General features: G+C 46.1%; 1 long non-coding RNA gene across 1 annotated transcript in view; it reads right to left on the bottom strand.

The window, feature by feature from the left end:
- Positions 1-12500, bottom strand: part of LOC132451264 (uncharacterized) — a 25812-nt gene that overhangs the window by 1291 nt on the left and 12021 nt on the right. Inside the window, exons 3-5 of the long non-coding RNA XR_009524021.1 lie at positions 4667-4719; positions 2049-2188; positions 104-161 (exon numbers count right to left, since the gene is read on the bottom strand). This is a non-coding gene — a long non-coding RNA (uncharacterized LOC132451264). The remainder of the gene's footprint in view (positions 1-103; positions 162-2048; positions 2189-4666; positions 4720-12500) is intronic.

Raw genomic sequence — 12500 nt, 5'->3', positions numbered from 1 at the left:
TAAAATTGTGTATTTTTGTGAATACTACCAGAGTATATGTAAAAGGTCCGAGTAAATTATTATGTCAAAGTTAATGTAAAATTATGAAACAAAAATGACATACCTTTAACAGTCATGGGATAATCAAAAGGAGGATTTTCTGGTGCAATCCTTGAAGCCACCTAGAAAACAAAATAAAATCGTTGGTTTGACTGTAGAGATCTCTAAATACATGTCAGCAGTAACAATATGAAGACATATCCTTGGCTAATTTATATTTTATGGTTAATCATCTTCATAAAGGACACTTTTTAACTTAGTAATTTAATTTATTTCATTATAAAATTCTTACTTCTATTTAGCACACTTTTTTTTTTTTTTTTTTAAGGAATCTAATTATCCCCAGTTGCTGGGTAGATTACGGAAAGACTACGGAAAGAGACAGAGGACAAAAAATATTGCATTGATAATTGCATTTTTTTCGTTTTCGTTTTAGAGAGGGTTTAATGTCCAACTACATTAGGGGTGAAGTTAAGTGGGTGGGCTTGATTACCTTGTGGACCGGAGGTCTGTATTAACAGCTACTGCCATTCTCTCTCTCTCTGCACATCGGTCAGCTGTAGGGTAGGGGTGGCATCAGCGCCCGGGGTGGGCGGCCTCTAAGTGATCGCTATTCTCTTCACATCATATTATATACGGACAAGCAAATTGGCAAGACTTTGGGTTTAAATCATGGAGAGTTTTGTATTAAGGCGGATACTCAAGACCCAACTGGGGGTAATATATGAATGAGGAATGATCATCAGTGTGAAAATACTTGCGAAGCAAATTCACTATGTGTTCTCAGGATGTTGAGTGTGAAACTAGTACGCCGTGGAAATCATCACATACAAAGTCACATTGGTGCCGCTGAGTGCATTGGCCGTAAAAGTCAATGTCTTCCACATTGCTTCGGATCAAAAAGGGTGTAGAATGGGGACTTTCTTCTAAATTGACATTACAGTCTGATTAGCAAGTTTCATAGCTTTTTTTGTTAGTTTAGATTATGTGTTTTTTGTATTGTTTAAATTTTTAAAACTTTTTAGAGGGAACAACAATATAAACATAATTACCGTCTTGAACACAAAAGGCTTTCTTTCAAAATGTTTATTCAGCATCAACCAAGAAGAGAACATTAAAGGGCTTACATAAGCTTAAAATGAACGTGGTTGAACAAAAACTCACGAGATTTCGGGGATCACTGATTCATTCTCCATGATACGATTGATTAACGTGGTTAAATGAATAACAGCCAGAATCAAATAATATCAAATTTAGTGTGAATTTTGCAGTTAATGTTATCGGGTTAACAGAGAGTATATGATCACCTATTTACGATGAATTAAAGGGACTGTATTAAGAGAGCAATGATTAGACAACTACTTAGGCTTTAAGAGAAGGGTAACAGCTGACACTTTCCACAGGTATTAACCATGCTTTTATAAGCCCTTTAACACTAAAGTACTATTATCTTACAAAAGGAGTAAACAGCAACACAATATGTATACATAAGGACCGTTCTTGTTATGCCTGTGTGAAGGTATAATTTACAAGTGAAACATTTCACCAAATCACCTCTTCAGGGGAAGAAAAGAAAAGAGAAAAAAAGACTGCACTTTTTCTCAGGACCTAAACTACAACATTTTAAAGGTGATCAGAGTCTTCGTGGTTCTAAGTACAGAGAGTGGTCAATTAGGTCGCAGTGACAGCTGTCTATATACATCTTATCAACAATCTCCTCATTTTGTTTACGTCTTATATAGTTATTTAGAGTTATGTCATTAACGTCATCCTTTACAGTCACATCGCTGAGAGAGAAACCTAATGTACCGAGTCATGTTACCAATCCTCAACAGCAGGTAGCTTTGTCTTTGAGGAGACAAAGAAGATGGCCGACCCATTAGTTTCATTGCCAGCTGCCCAAACAGCTTTGACTCGTGGGGGGCAGGCACCGACTCCATCCACTGCTAAGTGGGGACTTTTCGTTTCATTTCTAAAAAAAGGGAGTGTCCATAAAAAAAAAAAATTACTTGAGCTGGAACAGCTGCGGAGACTCAGGTGCCGGATGTATAAACAGTTCAATATCTGGAGTATGGCTGATCCCGATACACGCCCTTGGCTGCGCGCGCTGACGGGGCCTTTGTGCGGTTGTTAGCCCACTCCTCCTGGCCTGGAGAAGAGAAGGAGGAGGGAACAAACACATGTTGGATGATGACTTTAACCTGGCTTATTAGGGCAATGCATTCTCTGTGTTTTCCCCCTGCTGGTTAACCTATCTTAAAGGAGCAGTGTTTTAGATTTAGTGACATCTAGCGTTGAGGTTGCATATTGTTTCCAACTAAAGACCCGCCCTCACCTCTCCCTGTCCAATGACAGAGGAGATGCTGCAGACCCCTAATACTTACCAAGTGTGTAAGTTATGTCATTGTCTACGACTACATTGAGTATCCAAGCGTCAAGGGATGAGGTCCCTTGGTAGATTTATAAATAGTACTTAGTCATTTAGTCCATACAACTTAAGGTCATAGCTGAAAAGTTTGATAGTGATTCCACTGAAAATCTTAAAACAAGTCCTCTGTAGAGCCGTTTATCCCTTCTATGCTACGGTATAAAACATGGTGGAAGAGTTGTATATATAAGAATGTTATATTCCATGTCTGCCATGTCAGTCCTGCTCGATGACCCTGAGTTCTACACTCTGCACCTTTGAAGTGAACAAATGCAAAGGGCACATCCCTCCACAACATCTACTGCGCTTTACACCCCCCCGAACATCGCCTCTCAGATTATTGAACGCAAAACATCAAACGGCTCCTTGAAAAGAAGAAGTTTAGTCGTTCTCAGCAAAAAGGTCACAATTACCATTAGCGCATCTCACGCCGCCACGGCACTGTGAGTGTGCAAGCGCACGTATCGATGGCCTTTGTTGAAGCGCGAGACAATACAGAACCACCCCTCCCCTCTCCTCCTCCAGCTCCATCCATCCACCCCTCAGTCTCACAAAGGTTTGGTGTTTTTCCTAATCCCGTCGTCTCCTGGTGACAGGGTTGTCCACTGGAAGCCTATAGCCAATACTGCTTAATTATACAACCTATAATTACTTTTTTCACCTTTTAACCGACAGCCGGCATTCAAGAAATAGACCGCGGTAACCATGGCGTCTCTGAAGACAGGTGTCTGTCAGCTCCCTTGTTTACCTGGATGTTTTGCTTGGAACGGCCAAGCTCTCCGTCTTTAGGTTTGACTTATTTCAGCCACGTGCGACAGCCGCGTGCTACTACCCATTCTCTGTGCTAACCAGAAGGCTGCAACAAAAGCTGTCAGGAACTTCTAATTCCAGGGGCCATGACGTTTCATCAATATCCACGCCGCCCTCCAACGACGCCACTGTGTTCCTCGGCACTCGTAACCCCAGTTGGTCTGCGTCGGTGATGCCGCCCTCCTGACAACCAAGGGTTAAGCGAACGCTTAGTTTCATTTATTCTTATTGTTGTCAACTTAACCTATAGGCTCCATTAGAGAAGTGAGAAGACTTTCTGTTGATTTTGACGCCCAAAAATGTGTGCTTTAAAATAAGACACAATTGAAACTGCAACCATTTAAATAAACCTTGTTAAATTAAGGATAAGCGAGGTGTGACCAGGTGATCTAACAATGAGTCTAGACTGGGACACCTTGGGATGATAATACGTTTGCACTTTTTCACCTCTCAGACTGTGTCACGTCGATGTTATTGATGAAAAAGCTACCACCTTACACATTTGACTTCCAGCAGCTCTGTATACAGGCGAATACAAAGCACCGAAACAGCCACTGAAAGTCGTGGCGTCGACCAACGCCTCTCCTCAGACGTGGGCTCCCTCAACCATCTTGCATTGCGTCTGACAATATCGAGATACACATCCTTCCCATCCCCAATTTCAAAACTTCTTGTCCAGCATCGCTGACGAAAACGCTCTGCTGGTTCAGATGATACCTTGCCGACAGACTCCAGTTCATCAACATCAATAACTGTAAGTCTACCCCAGCCCGTCTCCTAGGGTGTGCCCCAGGGATCAATGTCCGGCCCGTTCCTGTATGCCTCCCCCTCAGTCACACTATTGCCATTGATTCTACCTCCCTCTGCCTCTCACTGCGGCTCGTGCATTGGAACCGCACCGCTGGGCTACTGCGATTGCGTCATGCATGACAATATCACCCCCCGGTTCCTAACAAACCACCACTGCACATCCGAATCGTACTCTTGCTGTCTCCCACACACACGGGCTTGATCAGAGATCAAGTCAACTCCTGTCCTCCAAAAGCCTCCACTGGCTCCCCATCAAAACACCAACGCTTGGTGCCTAACCGCCTCCCGCCAGCCACAGCGCTCTGCGCAGCTCCGCTCCCTCCTACCTTCCCCGACCTCTGCCACCCACGCCTACACAGCGCCTCCTGATACGCAGATGCACATCTCTTGCCACCCATCGCCAAGACCAAGCATCCCCCCCATCACGGCCCCCTCCCTCCAGATACACAGCCAGGACACTCCCTCACCTCCCCCTCCCCCTCACACTGTCCACCTTTTTCTTGATATTTAATCCTCCACGCATGACTATTTATGCCTGTTTTATGAAACCAAACAGGATATTTAAATGAAACTACTCACCATAGGATTCATACGACTCTCCACTGTGACCGTATTCATAGTAGTCCTCGGAGCTATGAAATAAGAGAATATTTACACAGTTAGTTGTTTGTTTGTTTGCCAAAATAAGAATAATACGAAGATCTGGGTCGGGTAAATCGATTTCCCCTCGCATAAAATAACAGTTGTAATATGAGGACATCAGATATTTCAAATTCAGTATCAATTGATAAAACGTAAACAGCTATATTGCCACGCAACATTAAAGTGATATTCTGCCCCTCGCCGCCCTCTGTGCGCATCAGCGCCCTCGCTATGAGGGACAAGATATCGAAACAAAATCACAAAGAACAAATGTTGTCATTTGCTACGCTGCAAATGCTGCAAATATATAAATATATATAGATGCATATATATATATAGATATATATATATATAAAAGGTCCAACGCAAACACCAGACGAGTTATAATCAGTCAAACGGGGGAGGCATCTGCGGCACTGCAAAGGCAATTTCCCTTTCCTTCCTCCCCAAAAGCTCCCACTTCCACCTCAGCTCATATGGAGATCCATACGAGATGGCAACCTTAATGAAAAAATAGCCTTAATAAAAAATAAAAAAAACAGAAAAATGGAAATACGGGAGGGGGGGAGGGGGGGAGGGGGGGAGGGGGGGGAGGGGGGGGAGGGGGGGGTATATTGGTGCTTTGCTTGTTGCGCAGCGGTCCGTTTTCCCGGCGCCCTCTTTCTATATTTATTTATCCTCTGGCATCCTCCTCCCCCGGTGACAGACTGACAGAACAATCCTGCCGGGGTATCATTGAGTAACACTGCTATCACTCAGCCCCGGCAATTCATCATCAGGTTTCCAGCGGGCTGACGCTGGCCGTCCCAGCTGGGTCCTTCTCTCTCTCTCTCTCTCTCTCTCTCTTTCTCTCTCCCCTCTCCCTCCCTCTCTCCCTCCCCCCGCCTGTCACTCTGCCTGCTGTAGACGGCCAGGCTCCCCTCGCCCTCTTCCTCACCGGATTAGGAAAGCGTCAGCCGAGGTGGCTGTGACGGTAAGCTGCCACATGACAAAAATAGAAAATAAATATATATATATATATATATACGTATATATATATAACTATAACTATAGCTATAACTATATATATATATATATGTACGTGTAGTTTTGACCGTGAGTGAACAGTCCGATGGCTGAAGGTTGAATGGACAGAACTGCATTCGCTCCATGTTCACTGTTTTTCTTTGCTGTCTTTCTTCTCGTCAAACTATTAAGACCACTGCTTAGCAGAAGACATATTAAGTTATGCAGGAACACACAGACACACACACACACACACACACACACACACACACACACACACACACACACACACACACACACACACACACACACACACACACACACACACAAAAACACCCAGACATGGACAAATAGCTTTGTGGCTTTTTGCGTGTGGGTAAGCATACATATTTGCTGAGGTCAGGATTTCAACTTTGGAAGGAGCCTCCTCACCCCCCCGCCCTCCACGCCATGTACTGTCCCTCGCCTTTGAGCAAATGAAGGCCCTCTATGGCTTCTCTGAAGACGAGCTCTTTCCCATCACGCCACCCCACGTAGGTGCAGCCACACATCTGGGGGCCATGTCATATCACGGCATATCTCAGACATCCCTCGCTGCGGGGGGGTGGGAGGAGGGAGGCGGCGGTGCTACAGTCGGAAGCATGTTTTAGCATGTCAGGTTGTGTACACTGTGACAAGACCCTTCATGATGCCAAATAATTCGATTTCACACGGCGCTCAAAACCCCGGGGGGCTCCCAGAGTAATGCTACCCTTCAAAACACACAATCAAATCTGGGGGACGTGACAGAGTGGATTCGTCTGCCACGCCAATTCCTGGCTAATCTGTATAAATACATCCAGCCTCGCCCTCCTATTTGACAAACCCTACAATCCAAATCCCTAACATACAAAAACAAACCCTTAACGCTAGTTAGAATAAGGTCTCGCAAACCCTTCAAACCATCAAATATATCCTCACCAACATCTTATGCCATTCGTCTAACAGAAACTACGAGCGAAGGTTGATGTATTTTTTTTTTTTTACATACATTTCCCTGCATGATCAAGAAAAAGCCGAGAGTGACGGCAGCCTCCTGCTAAGGCTGACAGCCGCGTGCTACTACCCATTCTCTGTGCTAACCAGAGGGCTGCAGCAAAAGCTGTCAGGAACTTCTACTTCCAGGGGCCATGACGTTTCATCAATATCCACGCCGCCCTCCATCGACGCCACTGTGTTCCTCGGCACTCGTAACCCCAGTTGGTCTGCGTCGGTGATGCCGACCCTCCTGACTACCCAGGGTTGAATTCCTGGCACGTGTCAGCGCGATGTCAACACATCTACGCTTAATGTGGCGCCTTCCGAACACATTTGGGGGAGTTGTGAACGCGCCTATTAAGTATTACAGGAGATGTGTTTACGTTCACCGAAGGAGGCCGCTACAGGAGTCTGAACGGACGGAAAAGTATAGAAATAAATCAATAACTCACAATGAGAGTAAAGGAATAAATCAGTTTTGACTTAATACCAATTTTAGAGCTACATATCAACAAACAGTGGTTTTATTACTTCTAATTTGTTCACCCCCCCGCGTTAAAAACACACTCACGGTCCACTTTTGTTGATGTAATCCTTCAAGTTATACTTTTAGCTGAACATAAAGGTCCTCCGTGGCTGACACAGCAGGCACGAGGCCTTGAAGCACACCAGGTTTGATTCCCACCTGGGCACCTATGCCACCATAACCGCACAAAGCCTCAAAATGATGTGTCTTAAAATTAGGTATTTACCCTATTTATTCAGATTATTCATATTTCTTACACACTTGCAGACCCTCATGCAAATGTGTTAAAAAATAACTAAATAAAAAGGTTTTAGGTTGTGATATGAATTGGTTAGGAAAACAGGAAAATCCGAGATGAGACGGACTGTATATTACATGAGAATCATCAGACAAGAGTGCCACGTGTGTGTGTGTGTGTGTGTGTGTGTGTGTGTGTGTGTGTGTGTGTGTGTGTGTGTGTGTGTGTGTGTGTGTGTGTGTGTGTGTGTGTGTGTGTGTGTGTGTGTGTGTGCGTGTGTGTGTGTGTGTGTGTGTGTGTGTGTGTGTGTGTGTGTGTGCGTGCGTGTGTGTGTGTGTGTGTGTGCGTTATGTGAGATGTTGGTGTAGAAGCTCAGAGGATGCATTGGCCCTGTCAGAGGTGTGAAAAGGCTTTGACTTTCTAAATAGGTCATCTGAGTTTTGATTTGACCTTCATTAGTGTGAGGCGTCCGCTGCTCTGCGGTGCCCCCCAGTGCCCACCAGGCCAAAGACGAGGGGGAGGGGAGGAGGAGCAAAAAGAAATGGGAGAAAAAAAGACTCCTGGCCCGGACGCTCAAACGTAAACGGTGCTACATGCCACGGGTCACGTGACCAGAGTCCACCAATCAGGACACTTCACCCTGAGTCCTGAACCGTTGCTGCAGGTGTGCGATGCTATAGTCTGCCAGGCATCTGTTAACAACCCCCCCCACACACACCGATCCAATGCTAAAAACTGGGTCCTGTTTGGAGTTTTGATGGCGCCATTTTGGAAGGGGGTGTGGGGGGCCGGGTTGAAACAGATGGCTGTGTTTAATCTGAGCGATGTAGTACACGTCCCTGGTTCCCTGGTGGTCTGTGTTATCTGAGATCGGCCATTATTCTTCCAGTCCGCCAGCATGATGAATTCAAACCAAACCAGTAGGGCATTTAGAGAGATGGATCGGAGACACCAGCGCCCTGACCTGATATAGCACAGACAGACAGACTGACTGAGAGAGAGACAGAGAGGCAGAGAGAGAGAGAGAGAGAGAGAGAGAGAGAGAGAGAGAGAGAGAGAGAGAGAGAGAGAGAGAGAGAGAGAGAGAGAGCGAGAGAGAGAGAGAGAGAGAGAGAGAGAGAGAGAGAGAGAGAGAGAGAGAGAGAGAGAGAGAGAGAGAGAGAGAGAGCTTCAGGTTCCCAGGCCCAGTTTGCTAATGTTTTCATAGGGGGTAACCTATCCCAAAGGACACAAATTGTCGCCAGAAATGAAATGCTCTGATTGCTGCAGCCAACTCCCTGCCACTGTCCTCACTAGACAAAGGAAGGGAATGAGAGAAATTGAATTTATAAAAGAATTCACAGAGCACAGGCACATTTTACAGCATACTATGCAATAAAAGCCGTCCACCTGTGCACTGGACCCCTTCCCTTCAGCCCCGCTGAAGACCAACATCTCTGCCGTCCCTCCACTCATCACCAAGATCATAAACCACTCCCTCCTGGCTGGCCATATCCCGCCTGCATTAAAAACTGCTGTCGTCAGACCGCTAGTGAAAAAACCCACCCTGGATCCAGAAGTTCTCTCCAACTACAGGCCCATCTCCAATCTTCCGTTCCTGTCAAAGGCTTTGGAGAAAACAGTTGCAACACAACTTCAGGATCATCTCATACAAAATAATCAGTTTGAGAAATTTCAGTCTGGTTTCTGCCCTGCCCTAGTACAGAAACTTTTTTTCAGGGTCACCAACGACCTCCTGATGGCAGCAGACACCGGTTCCCCATCACTTCTCATCCTCTTGGATTTAACAGCTGCTTTTGACACAGTCGACCACAATATCCTCCTCCACCACCTGCAATACACCATTGGACTCACAGGAAATACACACAACTGGTTCACCTCTTACCTCACCGGCAGAACCGAGCACGTCGCCCTGGGCAAAGCAAAATCACTCACCCACAGTGTCACCTGCGGTGTCCCCCAGGTCTCGGTGTTGGGCCCCACCCTTTTCTCCATTAGTGTCAAGGGCAGCTTCATCAGCAGGCATGGGATATCTTATCATTGCTATGCTGATGACACACAGCTGTACCTCAGAACCAGCCCCACTTCTTCTTGCCCCCTGCCAACATCCACACTGACCACCTGCCGGGAGGAGATAGAGGTGTGGATGAAGCTCATCTTTCTTCAATTAAACAACTCTACAACTGAAGCCATCCTCATCAGCACACCACATCAGCTCCGCTCCTCCAACATCACCAATATCACTTTATCTGGCCAAAACATTCCCCCTTCCACATCTGTCACCAACCTGGGTGTTAAAATGGACCAGCAACTGAACTATGACACCCACATCAATCACCTCCGCGAGACCGCATTCTACCACCTCAAAAACATTGCCAACCTCTGGCCTACACTCACCCAGGCAGATACAGAGAGACTCGTCCACGCCTTTGTCTCCTCCAGGTTGGATTACTGCAATGCACTCCTCATCGGGATCTCTGGCAAGAGCATCCAGAAGCCCCAGTACATACACAACAGCGCTGCCAGGATCCTGATGAGGGTGCGCAAATATGAACACATCAACCCCATCCTCAAATCCCTTCACTGGCTCCCAGTCACATTCAGAATTGAATACAGGGTCTCCCTCCTCAGCCACCAGTACATTTACGGACATACCCCCCCCCCCCCCCATACCTCCAGGAGCTCCTCACCCCCCAGACCACCTCTCTGCATCAGCAGACACCCTCAGACCACCTAAGACCAAGCTCCGCACCATAGGCGATCAGGCTTTCTCCGCTGCTGCACCAAGACTATGGAACGCCCTCCCTGACCATCTGTAGGCCCCACAGACTACAGCTGTTTTTAAACGAAAGCTTAAGACTTATCTTTTTAAAAAAGCCTTTTCTAATTTCTCTTTTACTGTATATGTAATGTATATTTTAACAACCCTTTTTTCTCTCTTACGCTGTAGCACTTTGAGATTTTCGAATGTAAAGTGCGCTACAAATAAAATGTATTACAATTATTATTAATAAAATAAGCACACATTATGGCTTAAAATTGAAACTGTCCTCTGTGATACCCAAGGCCGACTTCGCTACATGGTGGCTGATTGTGAAGCTCCCCCAGTCCAACCTCTGCCTACCTGTGGCGGAGGGTGTGTTTTTAACTCTTACTCTTCTTATTTCACAGGTGAAACAAATCTATTGTATACTTCTCCAGTCCGAATGGAACTTGACATCTATCAGACTCCAGCCTCAAGCGACACATATTGAGGCAAACTACGACCCAAAAAAACCGGTGCCCTGGTTTTGCGGCATAGCACTGCCAGAAATCACGAACCAAAAATGACTGCGTGCACTGCCCGCACAACTAACGAACCGTGCACAGTAATTACTATTGCAAGCGCTTTTACTGCACTCGAGAGCGGTATTTCTGTCCTCGCGAGAGCAGTAATAAAGCCTGTGAGGAGAAAATCAATAATTGAGCGCACACATGAAGTGAAGCAGCACGCTCCCCCTTGTGGACAGAGGCTGTCTTCGTTCTCCTGCTGCTCGCTGATTTTCTTTCTGCTCGCACAAAGGATCTCTTTTTGGGACTTAGTGGGCGGAGCCAGCCAAGGCCATCATATCCCAGAACGTGATTGGCTACTCTAACCCATCATAGTTAGACATTTATTCCCCGAAATAAAGATGTTGAAACTCCTCATGTAGGGCACTATTTGGTCTTTCTATTTTTTTATTGATGAAGTATATCTACAGATATACAAATACAGCGCTGATATATTAGGCCTCAATAGACAAACGACGTCTTATGGTTATGCTAAGTCACTACGTGACAATAGCAACAGCGAGGCAACGCAGTATTTATTTCCAGATCATTAACTTTGATATTTGCTGCTCCTGATGTTGATGGTCTGCTGGTGTTCATGAAACCCAGCTGCAGGTGGGTGAGGTGTAACGCTGGGCCGTACTGTTCTCCAAAGCAGGCACCTCAGCTCTCCAGCAGACCTCTGGTTAAATGGGAGCTTGCTTGATGGTAGCCTACCCCAAGAAATCAAGCATTTCAAGAGGTGTGTGGACACGTTACCGATCGCATCAAGGGGTATAAAGGCCATGGCTGTTTCCGTCCACTTAGTGCCAAGATGGAAAAACCCTGTGTAAGGAAAGAGAATATCAGAACGAGCAGGGACGGTTTTTTTGAGAGCACGAGAGATAAGACCGCATTTTTCCGCAAAGGGCCATAAGCTGCGTTCTGTTTCACCTCATGTGCGCTGTCAATTAATACACACACACACACACACACACACACACACACACACACACACACACACACACACACACACACACACACACACACACACACACACACACACACACACACACACACACACACACACACACACACATCACTTTATTGTGACGTCTTAGCACAGAAAATACAATTTCACATCAGTAAAAAAGTGTCCTGAGTTCGGTTTAAAACAAAAAAATCGGAATGATTGTCTCATTTTAGACCGCAAAAGGCATATATTATGATGTTAAGGATCATAGAGGAAGTGTTTAAAACAAAAATAACACTATTTGGGGTTCACTGGCGCTTTAAGTCCTTTCAACAGAGTACATATTCTGTACCTCCGCACCATTTCAGATCTGACCTTTAAAGCTGCCCCACCGCTGTCCACCTCTCTCGCGCTCCCTTTTATTTTATTTTCCACGGAGGCGCTTCGGGACCTTGAGGACAATGTAGCGGTCCCTCTGCGAGGAGGAGAGAGGGACGCTTCACCGCCCCGCTGTCTCTCAGGTGTCAAGCATAAAATAACCAACCGCTCCAAAGGCGGCCACCGCCATCAACGCCACCATCACCATCGTCATCATCGCCCTTCTTCGTCATCGCCCTCAGACTGACCTTCTCGCCGACCGGAGTCCGGGCCTGGCCGGGCCGGTCCCAAACACCTGTCCTCCCTCTCCCCTCCCCTATGAGGGATTAGCCCTGTCTCTCCCTCT

This window comes from Gadus macrocephalus, chromosome 22 (assembly GCF_031168955.1).
Source record: "Gadus macrocephalus chromosome 22, ASM3116895v1".
In the NCBI taxonomy this organism is placed as follows: domain Eukaryota; kingdom Metazoa; phylum Chordata; class Actinopteri; order Gadiformes; family Gadidae; genus Gadus; species Gadus macrocephalus.
Note: the sequence above shows the minus strand (reverse complement) of the source record. Positions and strands in the feature narration are given on the sequence as shown.